General features: G+C 35.5%; 1 pseudogene; it reads right to left on the bottom strand.

Moving 5' to 3' along the window:
* Positions 1 to 6985: 6985 nt before the first annotated feature.
* On the bottom strand, positions 6986 to 10062 carry LOC128177618 (uncharacterized; annotated as a pseudogene).
* Between the last annotated feature and the right edge of the window lie 4263 nt (positions 10063 to 14325).

The raw sequence follows: 14325 nt of genomic DNA, 5'->3' as shown, positions 1-14325 counted from the left end.
AATGTATACTAGAGGGCTATCGTTTAATCTTTACAGTTTTAAGCACCAAATGCTTCTCTGTTTAGGATATTTCATTTTTGGAGTTCTTCCAAATTATCTTCTAAATAAAAAACAACAGTTTTTAGCTCACCTGAGCTGAAAGCTCAAGTGAGCTATTCTGATCACATTTTTCTGTCGTCCGTCTGTCTGTCTGTCTGTAAACTTTTCACATTTTCAACATCTTCTCAAGAACCACTGGGCCAATTTCAACCAAACTTAGCACAAAGCATTCTTAGCCTAAGGGGATTCAAAGTTGTAAAAATTAAGGTACACGCCTTTTTGCAAAGGGAGATAATTAGGAATTTATGAACATTTTCGAGAAATTTTCAAAAATCTTCTTCTCACGAATCATAAGACCAGGAAAGCTGAAACTTGTGTATATTCAAAGTTGTGAAAATCATGAACCCCGGGAGTAGGATGGGGCCACAAAGGGGGATCAAAGTTTTACATAGGAATATATAGAGTAAATCTTTAAAAATCTTCTTCTCAGAAACTAATCAGCCAGGAAAGCTGAAACTTGTGTGGAAGTATCCTCAGGTAGTGTAGATTCACAGTTGTGAAAGTCATGATTCCCAGGGGTAGGGTGGGGCTACAATGGGGGGGGGGTCAAATTTTTACATAGGAATATATAGAGTAAATCTTTAAAAATCTTCTTCTCAGAATCTAATCAGCCAGATGATTCTTTATAATTGTTAGAACTTTGGCCCCAGGACAATTCTTCGGCCACACAAGAGGGTTCAGAGTTTGATTTAGGTTGATATCCCATATATAAACAATTGTTAAGGATCTTTGAGAACTGCAATACTCAACATGTGATATGACTATAAAATCATCCTGTTAGAAAAGGGACTAATGATTATAAACATAAGAATATCCAGGGGGGAAATGGATTTTATTTATACAGGATCTACATGTATTATTGTACATTGCCCAGATAGTTTGTATTATGACTCCATTAAGCTGATTTAATCATACCTATTGTTCCTCAGGTGAGCGATGTGGCCCGTGAGCCTCTTGTTTTATTATAACTCTAAGTTACCCTATGCCAGTGCTGTTAAAAATTGTCCTTACATAGCCCTGATTTCTTATCGAAAGGTTAATCTCATCTTTTCTTACCAACCATAAATACAATATGTCAGTCAGGCAACTCCTGACATATTTCACATATTTCATTCAAGCATCCATTACAAAAAGAAAACTATCAATAAGAATGTCATTATTTTAGATGTTTGTACATCTCCACAGACAGACTCCCAAACATGGCTTCTTGTTCTGTTTCAGATATCATCCTAGAATTAAATTGAGGCACCTCAACATTGACTGTTTGAGGTAGCATTTTAAACTTCTGACATCTTTAGGCATATTTATTGTAAAATACTAAGGGATGTTTTTTGATTTAATTTTTTTCTTTGTTTTTCCAGAGAACCAAAAGCCTGCTAAGCGGTAAAGCATCTCTCTGAATCAGCCTATGGGATGCCTGTGTGAATTAGCCTATTTGCCGTCTCTGAACAATGCCTCAGTGAGTGGGCAGTGATGAACTTCTTTAAATCACAACCCTGATTAGAGCAATATTGGTCACCTCCAAGGCTAGATATTGGGCTGCAGTCATCCCTCTCTTTACTTTCTCATTCCTTACTTACGTGCCGTACGTGTTTAGAGCTAATTATGATAACAATAAGTGCACTGTTCAGAGCATATGGTTTACTTTTGTATAATCATTTGGACGGAAATACTGTTTCATGACATTATTGCTTGACTAAAATGAAAGGTTCTAAGTGGGATGTAAGAACTATGTAACTGTTGTGTGATATATGTGGACTCCAGTGGGAGTTGGTTGTTGTTTACATACATGGTATGATGTCACAACGACGATGGTACATGTATCCATAGGTTGTTGTTTACACTCAGATGTTGTGTGTATTGAAATTGCCTCAACATACAGGACTGTTGTGATTTTCGTGTTAAAGCCAAGCAATGGTCCAGAGACCAAACACTTTATTTCTGAGGAATATCCGTCAGTGTTGAAGCATTTAGCTCCAAGTGTTCAGTGTCAAGTGTAGAGAAACACACCGAGTTTTATTTTTGTGCTATTTCTTGTTATATGTTATTAAGTTTATTTAGTGAACTGTTAAAAAGTTCTTCGTACGAGAATGTCTGAAAGAATGAGTTAAGTTGTCATGAATGGTACATGTAATTAAAAATTGTTTGTGTATTGATGTGTGGAGAAGAAGCATGTGTGTTGTGTTAAGACGTTGTTCATCACATTCAGCCTCCAACTTATCGGTTATACACCGTTATTTCAGGACAAAAAGTGACCACATTCAGAGTGGTTAGATAACAAAATGTAGTAATTTGATTTAAAATTCGTACATATTACCTGGTAGTGATAATGTCCAAATATTTTACATTTAATTTAGATTCTGAGAGTAAACATTGAGGCCAGTGGCCTTGTCAATGATTAGATTAGGTGTCCAGGTAGCGTAGTTGACAATGCACTCGCTTTTCACCGCTGCGACCCGAGTACGATCCCCGTGATCGACAAAGGTAGTATGTGATAGGGTATGGCGGTCGCCCGCTTGGACACGTGGGTTCTCTACGGGTACTCCGGCTTCTTCCCACACCAATGACCCCCTCGCGCTAACATCCGTGCCAACGAGAGATATTAATATAAGTTGTAGAACTTGTTTATCAATCGTTGTAAAATAAATAAAGTTCAGTTCAGTTCAATAATTAGAATTATTTTTGAAAACAGAAAACATTATTATGTTGTTCAGTTGGCTTTTTGCAAGTATGAATAGAGAGAATTTATAGGAATGACAATTTTTTTATTTATTTTTTTGGGGGGGGGGGGGTGGGTGTAATAAATACATGTACCGTTTTTTTACAAGTCTTTGTAAAATTATGATGTAATAATTATTAAGCCACATGACTTCACTCTAACAATGTACCAAATTTTTTGTGTCGTGCCAACAGTGGGTTTTAAGCATTTATTATTTATTATAAATTCCCCCAAATTGCTGTAAGTAATTGGTATCATTGGTACTTTTCTTGAATATCCTTGGGTGAGGAGAAAGGGGATGAACAGATAAAAATGTAAATGAATTATTTTTGAATATCAATAAACACTAAATTGTTAAAGTATGAATAGAGAGAATTTAATAGACATACCATGGTTTTTTTTTTTTTGGGGGGGGGGGGTCTAATAAATACATGTGCTGTTTTAACAAGTCTGTAAAATTTTGATGCTACAATTATTGATCCATGTGACTTCACTATAACATTGTACTGAATTTTTTTGTGTCGTACCAACAGTAGATTTTAAGCATTTATTATTTATTGTAAAATTCCACCAAATTACTGTAAGTGGTAATTTATTGGTACGTTTATTGATTATTATTGGGTGAGGGAAAGGTGATAAAAAGTTTAGAAGTGTAAATAAGGGTGCCACAGCAATGCAGGAAACAATGTGTACAACTGACAATCTCACTAAATGGTGCTACCCCATACCTCATCTGTATGTCTGTGGTTGTGGAGAAGCTGTTGAAGATTGCCGATGTTTGTGTACCATGAGTACATGTGTATGTCTGTGTATCCAAGATGTACCTGTGTGTATCCAAGATGTACATCTGTATCCATGAGAATATCTGTATGTGTGATTCCAAGATGTACATCTGTATCCATGAGAATATCTGTGTGTATCCAAGATGTACATCTGTATCCATGAGAATATCTGTGTGATTCCAAGATGTACATCTGTATCCATGAGAATATCTGTGTGATTCCAAGATGTACATCTGTATCCATGAGAATATCTGTATGTGTGATTCCAAGATGTATATCTGTATAAATCCATGTGTACAACTGTGTGCATTCCTAAGATATACCTGTGTGTGTGTCCAAGTGTACCCTAATCTATGTGTGTGGGTGTATCAAAGATGTGCATGTGTGCTTGTGTGTTTATTTATAAGAAAATTTTTTTTAGTTCACTGAGCCGACTTCTTAACGAGGCCGGGTCTAATTTTTTCTGCCCTAGATTTTTGAATGAAATTTTTTACAAGAATTTCTACTGATATAATTATTATTTTAAAATAAAAAAATAAGACATTTACCACACCGTTTGTTTAAGGGGTCATCTCAAAGTTTGTTAATTTTAACATAGGACCCAATGGGATTTTTCTTGAAATGTACAAAATTTGCACATTTTTTAAACTTCTGCCCTAGGGATTTCTTTTTCTGTTCTGCATATTAAAGTTATTGCTAAAAGGCATCAAATTGTCAAGTAAAAAAAACCTTTTACCTTCTGATTTATTCCAGGGGTCTTATCAAAGTTATTTTTTATACGCCCAATTTCCCAGTTTGTCAGATAATAGCTATTTTTTATTTGACAAAGACGGAAATGGTGATCTTTATTGTATTATTAAAACATTAAGACATATTTTAGCAATAAATAAATATATAACATCACATATCAAGGGTAATAAGTATATAATACATGGTTAATGTCTTGAAATAAATGAATTAAGCGATATTTAGGCGGGTTAAGAAAACGTGACAGAGGGTTAGGCTTGCTGAACCCCCCTTCACGTTTTCGACCTGAGCCCAAATATAGCTTATACTTCGAGACATTTATGCTTATTCCACAATATAATATCAATTTTACACATCAAACGAGCTATTTTCAACAAATTTCGCTGAATATCTGCAGTTGAAACTATCACGCCATGGCGTCAACAAAGCAAAAAGATGACGTCACAATACAAAAGAAACGCTGCGCGAAAGCGTGCGTACTCGTTCTGTACTCGGCCTCGTTAAGTGACCTTTCTGATCAAATGTTGTCTGGTTTTTTTGTCCATCTGTTTTTAGCATCATATGTTTTTTTAAAAATTGTTTGCATTTTTTTTAAAATATATATATTTTTCGCAAACATAATCAATGTGATGAAGGGAAATAGGAGACAATTTTCAAAATTGACATGGCGACACTTTCTTTTCATAAATTTTATAAGTGTGAACAAAAATATGTGCATGATTTGATGATTTTGTATTTGGTACCATGTACATGTTGCTACTTGGGTCCGACTCAGTGAAAGGTCAGTGTTTAACAATTCTGCTCAGGTGAGAAATGTCGCTTATGGACCTTTTGTTTCTTCACCCACCTACTAAGCACTAGATTTTATGTAAAATACCTGGTATTCAAACAGTCATCCAGCATTTTGATTTTTGATGTTATTTTTATATAAAAGCTAAATGAAGTTTGTTGTAGTCAATGCATGAAAACAAATGTAATCCTGGGTTTTTATGTTCAAAAGTCATCTTATTTCTTTCATGTTGTCAATTTCTTTTCTGGAATTAACATCGATAAAATTGCAGATGTTGAATTGGAAATTGAAGTACTGTTGTGATTTTAATTTAAGACATGTTGTGAAACATTTGAACACAAGAACTAAAATTAAAAGAAAAAAAATGTATTGTAATAGCTCTCTTATATAGATTTTTCTAGTGTATTTAAAATGAACTTGATTTAAACCTGCATACAGTGTACTTAAAATTGTGACAAAATTAGACTGGTTTAATTTCAATGCTAATTTTCAAAAATATGATTTAATGATTTTAATACAAATCACTGAGACAGCTTCTGTATTATCTAAATATTTAGATTTCAAAAAGGGCTTTTTTATTAAAATGTTGTTGTTGTTGGAGAAGTTAGGCATCTGGTGAGGAAAATTGAATGTGTATCAACTTGGTAAAATGGCGGCTAGTTCTGAGTGTTTTATGTGTCTGCCTCTGTTGTTTGGTCTGGTTGTACATCAACCATGTGATCTTTGTTTATATTGCAAATAAAAATATGTATGTCATAAGAATTCTATAGTTTAGTTGTTTTCTTTGATCACCTGTTAAAATAATCTGCCCCATGATACTGGTGCAGCATCATTAGGACCTGGTCTGTGTAGTGATCCGTGTAAGCCCATCAATTGGTCGGTTAATCCATCAGTCTTTCCAATCATCCACTAGTCTTTCGGTCTGATATCACTTATCTAAAGCATATGGTAGCCCTCTGCAGTGACCTTGAATTAAGACTTTAAAATATCAATCTCGATGTCAAAGCAGACTTTTGTGTCAAAATAAATGCTTAGACATCACATATAATTTCATCCTCGACAAACAGTCTTTATTTTCTTATATTTACATTTTCAACTGTCTTTGTCTGTGATAACATTACGAATCAATTTTGAACCCTAAAACCCAATAACTTCATAAAACATGAGTGGCACAAAATGGGCGTGTCTTATAGCATAACCGCAAAACGGAACTGGCTGCGCCGCGTAGTAATACATAGCATGTGCTACAAAAAAAACATAGTGGTTTAAGAATATTGTTGTTTTAAAGTGAACAAATAGGAAATAATATAAATATAAATAATAAGGTATCATTCTTCGAATATTATGAGGAGATGATTTCGGTCGGAACATGGTCAAATCTATCATAAAGCCCTTCAGCTGGTATTGATGTATTAACGTTAGATCACAGCTGCTGTCCTATGTAGATAATTCCACGTCCTCATTTTATTGATTGCTCAAAGAAAATGTACTGCTTATGGGCCATCTTCTTTATCTTTGTTAATGTAAGCACAGTTTGCAAGTATACTTGTATCTTTTATTTCATTCATTTATCCTTAAATATCTTTTTTTTAAAACAATTATTATTTGTAAAAGGGAATATCAATTTTGTTACCCTATGCCAATGCTTTCAAAATATGTGTCCTTCACATGGTAAAAATTCACCTCATCAGACACGCCCTTAACTACAATCTGTCTGCCATGTATTTCGCAACCCTTTCATCCTTATCATATATCATTGTAGCTGCCATTAGAAGATGACAACTCTGTTTAAATGTTATTCAAAGTGATATTGGTTTGTTTAACCAAGTTTATCCCAGGTAGTAATAACACTTTATCTATGCACAAATGATCATATTATCAATCCATTAATATGCATACTGTCCATACACCAATTGGCGCACTTTATTTATTTACCAATAGCCACACTTTGCCCATACAATAAAAGTCATACAGTCTTACAGCAATAGTCACACTGTCTATCCAGCGATATACAATTTGTCCATGATGACCTATTAATAAAATTAGTCTGTAATATTGTGGCCAAATTAAAAAATAGCTGATTCGTTGTGGCTGAGCACCAGACATTCGGTTACTTTATAGACCTGGGCTTATTGTGTTGAGAGTTCGATATTACCAACACACGATGCAATTATATTTCGTTTACTACTTCATGTTTGTAAGAATATTCAAACTGTCTATAATTGGAAATGTGCTCTTGCAAAGTAATATTACATTATTTATCTTACTACTTCATGTTTGTAAAAATATTCAAACTGTCTATAATTGGAAATGTGCTCTTGCAAAATAATATTACATTATTTATCAAGGAATTTTTAATGAATTAAAATCTATGACTAAATAAATCTGTATCTTTTTTAGCGCAATCATATCCCACATTTTCTTTAAAAGCATAATATTAGATAGTAGGTGTATTTTAGAACATGAAGTGAACATGTACTTTTTTTCCTTTAAAACCAATCCTATCGCGGACGGTAAATTTAGGAAAAACTTGGAATAACCTTAATCAGTGAATTTCTAGAGTAAGCTCTCATGGTAATCGTTCATTTTCCAGATATCTAATTTTTCGAAGAGTTCCACCTTTTTCAGCAACAAACAGATAGTCGTTCTTATCTGTACACAGCCCCCATGGACACTTCAGTCCACAATCGATGTAGCGGAGGAACTGTCCATCCTGGTCTATGACGTCGATACAGTCGTTACTTATATCAGATATAAGTATCTGACACTGACTGTCCGTGGTCAGTCCAAGAGGACAAAACAGTCTGTTCTTTGGAACAGTCATCTGTCCGGTATAGCGGAATCGGAGCTTTCCTCCTTGATCCAACACAACGACTGCCCCTGCTTGACAATCAATTACACAGATATCCAAGTTCCTGTTCTCTGCAATATATTTATGACCACTGTATGAATGAAAGAGACGCTTTCCGTTCTCATCAAACTGGATGCTTTGTTTTTCTTCAGTACCAGAGTAACGCACAACTCTAGCTTGCTTTTGATCGCAACTGTCCATTATGACCAGAAGGTCACCATATAGGGTATTACACACATTAAGGGGTTTCCAATTATGGAGAGTGAGCAGGGTTTGTGTTTTATCATTTTTCTTCAGGTTTATTGTTTGTTTGTCCCCGTCTGTATATACAAGGTGGCCGTCTTTATCAAGCGTAATGTCCCAAGGCTTATTCCCGGACTCAGTTCTGGCGCGTTGCAATTTTGAACCCCCCTTTTCTGTTAGCCTTATGCTCTCTATGGTACAGTCATTGCCTGTTGTGAAGACCATGTCATTTCCTCGACAGACCACACTATGCAGGCACGCTGAGTGGCAGGATTGAATCGTACTGATTATCTCCGGTTCCTCCATCAACTCTTTGAGGGGACTGGAGTACAAAGCAGCTGGCATCTCTGTGTACACGACTTCAGTCTGGACATCCTCCACAGACAGACTCCCAAACATGGCTTCTTGTTCTGTCTCAGATATCATCCTAGGCTTAAACTGAGGCACCTTAACATTGACTGTTTGTGGTAGCATTTTAAACTCTTGACATCTTGACTCGTAGGAAGAGACAACTATGAGGCTCTGAGAATCGAGAACATTTTTAGCGTTGGCAATCACCTCCCCAATGCTAGAAATTTTGCCATCAATTGCAGTGATATCCTGTTGTAAAGTTCGAACCTGGATGTTTCTAAAATCATCAGCTTCTGCTTTCAGTATATTGACAGTTTTATTAATGTCTAAATGTTTTAATTCACCATGTTTTACAATTTCCCTGACAACTTCCTCATGTTTTCTTTCTATATGATCAAGTTCATTCTGTAACTGTTGGGCCATCGTTACATATGATGGCAGAATTAGACTGTTAATAAGCCTTTTATCATTTGCAGCCTTTTTCTTTCTAAATTCAATAATTTGCTGTATTTCCATTATTTTGTGATCGGAATGGCTTCCTGAGGCAATGCAGCTAGAACAGACTTGGGTCTGGCACTGTTTACAAAACAGATCGCAGCGTTTTCCAGAGTACTAATCAGACATTTATTAGGATGCTGGCCAGGTCTTATGGACTGAATCCGCACAAATTGATGGCCGGTGGGTTCACCCATCATCATGTGTTCCCCTACACAGGCTGTACACAGGTTGGTGAGGCACGTGTCACAGTATATCTGTACCAAGGCCGTCTCACACAGGTTACAGTACACTGCTTCCTGGGCACTGCTGCGGAAATCCATATTAGTTCTAAATATTCATTCATCTTTTATTTCCTCTATAAAGAGATACAGAATTAAGAATTAAGTTAATTAACACATTAATCTATGTACAGTTCAAATACTAGTAATATTTTCAGATAAATCATAAACATAAAGTGATCAAGTGATACAAATGTTCCATTTGTTCTACAAAATTCAATTTCATCAAATTGGCAAAGAAAAGAAGTGAAGATTTGAGAGATTAATGACGATTTAATCGGTAAAATATTTATAACTGAAAAATGTGGGTCGGTTGATATCATAATAAGTAGCTGAATGACACGTGAATCAGGAAATGGGTAAATAGAGACAAGGCAGCTTATAATTATTAAGTAAATAAAAATAGATAACAAATAAGTAGTAAAATCGCAATTGTAGAAGTAACTGATTTTTGTAAACTATTAATTATTGAACATTGCCTTTTCAAAAACAATCAAAAAGTTGATAGAAAACAAAACGGAGGGCCCAACTCTCATCTATCTGACATATATGAATTAATTTTTAACAGGCATTGGTAACTTATGTTATGGCCTACAGCAATAAATAACATCAAATACTTTTATACTTTAAACCATGAACAAATTAAAAAATGGAGTTACCGTGACTAACGTCCTTCCCGTAGCCGGTTTTGCTGTAGATTGCTAGATCCCAGCTGTTGTCCTATGCATGTGATTCCACGTCCTCATTATATTGATAAATCAATGGAAAATCAAAAGAAATGTATACTAGAGGGCTATTGTTTAATCTTTACAGTTTTGAGCACCAAATGCTTCTCTGTTTAGGATATTTCATTTTTTGGAGTTCTTCCAAAATATCCTCTACATGAAAAACAACAATTTTATATAATAAATTTAAGTTACCCTTTGCCAGTGCTGTTAAAAATTGTCCAAACATAGCCCTGATTTCTTATGGAAAGGTTAATCTCATCTTTTCTTACCAACCATAAATACAATATGTCAGTCACGCAACTCCTGACATATTTCACATATTTCATTCAAGCATCCATTAGAAAAAGAAAACTATCAATAAGAATTTCATTATTTTAGATGTTTGTACATCCTCCACAGACAGACTCCCAAACATGGCTTCTTGTTCTGTTTCAGGTATCATCCTAGAATTAAATTGAGGCACCTAAACATTGACTGTTTGAGGTAGCATTTTAAACTCCTGACACCTTTAGGCATAAGACTACACCACAACAAGGCTCTGAGAATCCAGAACATTTTAGTGTTGTCAATCACCTCCCCAATGCTAGAAAGTTTGCCATCCATTGCAATGAGATGCTGTTGTAAAGTTTAAACCCGTAAGCGTCTAATAACATCAGCTTCTGCTTTCAGTATATTGACAGTGCTTTCAATTTCTGACAGTTTCAATTTACCATGTCTTACAATTGCACTGACTAATTTTTCATATTCTTTTTATACATTATCAAGTTCACCCGACTAGTGTCTACATTTCAAAATGTTGACCATAGTTCAGACTAACCTTTGTTAGAACTAACTAGTGCCAGTCATCTTGAAGTATGTGGGACCAAGTCTGTATAAATCCAGTAATGAGAAAAAAAATATCTTCGTTAGCTAATGATACACTGTATGACGGTGGAACATTATAGTTTTGGACATTTTTGACGCACTACACCTTATTTAGGTTAATTTGTTTTATTTCCCGTGGCTGATGAGACACCTAGGAACAGTCCATTGATGACGACTGATTCTGGTCAACGAATCAATGAATACCTGAAGATAGTGAGAAGAAATTTCTCAGGAGTTATTTATGCGAATTTTTTCAGTATTTGGAAAATAATGCAGAATTAAAGTCATAGAGACCCACGAAATTCCGTAATGTGTTGCTGAGCACTTTGCGAGGACAGGCCGAGAGCTACTCACACTGAGTACCTGTTTAAAGATTGGTTAGAGAGAATAGTCTATCCCAAGATATATTATGCAGCACATTTGGACGATTTTTAATAAATATACACATACATGTGAAAGAAGTGCAATTGAAATAGTTGAAAGGGATAATTTCCAAGATAATTTCACTGACACATTATCATCTTTCACTCGGAAAAAATCATAGGAACAAAAACAGATTCCTTACGGAGATTTATAATAGGGAATGTTTACATATTTTCTCCATTCGGAATACACTCGGAATACATCGCGCATTTTTTCAACGTTATCATCCGGGCTTGCTGCAATACAAAATCCCCGTAGACATCACATTTTTTAGGTGTGTATTGAAACCTGATAAGCTAACAGGGACGTTTCGACTGAGAAATCTTGGAAATTTTTCATTCTTTTGAATGAGCATCGTTTGAACCCTGGGGTATTTATAAATATAAAGCAATCTAGCAAAATCAGAATTCAGGATATCTTGGGACAGACTATACAAAAAAATGTATCAAAGAGACGCCATGTTAAGGAAATCACTGCCTGGTAAATTCCTGCGAGATTTTGGACTGGCAATAAAAGATTTGTTCCAAAAGCCTAATAAGAAAATCCTGAATTAGGACAAGAAAATGCGAAGTCTATTGTTGGATAGGTGTAGACAGTCTGGGGAGTTTTGACTGGCAGTGACACGGACCGGAGCAAAGACACTTCAAGAACTAGTTCTAAATGAATAGAAGAAAAGTGCTTGAGAATTGGGATAAAATAATTATGAACGGAGACTAAAACAGGCTACAGGCCTGTGTATGAATGGGGAGTTAGATAACAATGATACTGTCAAACCTCCAAGCGCGGGTAACGGATACAACTGTTACAGTATCTCATAATATGAGAGCCACCAGTACATTCAATGTGGCAGACCAGGGAGTAGGGGGCGGCCTTATAACCCCTGGTAAGAGGCAAAAGATGAAAATTTAAACCAAGAGTCGGTTCTCGAAATCATAACAAAAGGGTCAAAAGAGAACTGAGGTAAAGATTTAAACTGATATAATATATGGATACCAGAGGCCAAGAATGAATTGATACCTATCAGAAGCCTATTCTTTGTGGAAAATTATGACGCATTCTTGACATTTCTGCAGAATTCCATTTTCCAGAAAATAGGCCCAGGTCATGGGATGTTCTTTGGACGTGTCTTACTTGTACTGTTCTTGTTTTGAATAGGGCCTGCAATTTTTTCCTGATCCCCTGAAATTCAGATTCTGTAAACTATTTTACATTCGTTAACTATATCTAATAATTATTAATAATAGTTTCACAAAAACTATATTTATCAGAAAAAGAATAATTGTTTCCAGTGTTAATTATAGTTTACACTTCTGAAACATAGATGGTCGCTTCAACTTGGTTTACAGATGCAAAATATATGGATCAACGTCGTTTACTATTATAATTTATGGTTAACTATAGTGTACAACCTATCAACCTAGTTTATGACTGTGAAACTACGTTAAGCTCATTTTTGTGAATTGACGAGCCATAAAATTATTTCTTAGAATTCAACCGCTGCCACCGTTACAATGATTTCTTATCATTTTCTCGGTAAATACTCAGTGCGGATTGTGCAAATTCGAAAATTCCATTCCATTCTCTCTATACAACAAATGATTACACCATGTCTAGTCAACAAATGGTTATATACTGACCAGTCAGCAAATAGTCACACCCTGACTAGTCAACAAATGGTCACATCCTGGCTAGTTAACAAATGTTAGCATCCTGGCTAGTCAACAAATAGTCACATCCTAACTAGTCAACAAATGGTCACATCCTGACAAGTCATCAAATGGTCACATCTTGGCTAGTTAACAAATGGTAGCATCCTGGCTAGTCAACAAATAGTCACATCCTAACTAGTCAACAAATGGTCACATCCTGACAAGTCAACAAATGGTCACAATTGTACTAGTAAAAAAATGATGATTACACACTGAGTAGTCAACAGATGGTCACACCCTATCTTTTCAACTAATGATCACAATTGAACTAGTCAATAAATGATCACACTTGTACTAGCAAACAGATGGTTACACCCTGACTAGTCAAAAAAAGGTCACATCCTGTCTAGTCAACAAATGGTCACATCCTGTCTAGTCAACAAATGGTCACATCCTGTCTAGTCAACAAATGGTCACATCCTGTCTAGTCAACAGATGTTCACATCCTGTCTAGTCAACAAATGGTCACATCCTGTCTAGTCAACAAATGGTCACATCCTAACTAGTGACTAGTCAACAAATGGTCACATCCTGTCAAGTCAACAAATGGTCACATCCTGTCTAGTCAAAAAATAGTCACATCCTGTCTAGTCAACAAATGGTCACATCCTAACTAGTGACTAGTCAACAAATGGTCATATCCTGACTAGTCAACAAATGTTCACATCCTGTATAAGTCAACAGATGGTCACATCCTGTCTAGTCAACAAATGGTCACATCCTGTCTAGTCAACAAATGGTCACATCCTGGCTAGTCAACAAATGGTAACATTCTGACTTAACAACAACAAAAAGTCACGTCCTGACTAGTGACTAGTCAACAAATGGTCATATCCTGACTAGTCAACAAATGTTCACATCCTGTATAAGTCAACAAATGGTCACACTTGTTCTAGTCAACAAATGGTCACATCCCGACTATTTTACTAAAAGTAATATCCAGACTAGTCAACAAATGGTCACATTCTGACTAGTTAACAAATGGTCATACTTGAACTAGTCAACAAATGGTTACACATGTACTTGAAAACAAATGGTCGTACTTGTACAAGTCAACAAATGTTCATATCCTGACAAGTCAACAAATAGCCACATCCTGGCTAGTAAAAATATGTCTACACTTGTACTAGTCAACAAATGGTTACACGTGTACTAGTATACAAATGGTCACAGCATGACTAGTCAACAAATGGTCGTACTTGTACTAGTCAACAAATTGTCATATCCTGACTAGTCAAAAAAT

The sequence above is a fragment of the Crassostrea angulata genome, chromosome 3, assembly GCF_025612915.1.
Source record: "Crassostrea angulata isolate pt1a10 chromosome 3, ASM2561291v2, whole genome shotgun sequence".
Lineage (NCBI taxonomy): Eukaryota > Metazoa > Mollusca > Bivalvia > Ostreida > Ostreidae > Magallana > Magallana angulata.
This window is presented reverse-complemented; position numbering and strand designations above follow the sequence as displayed.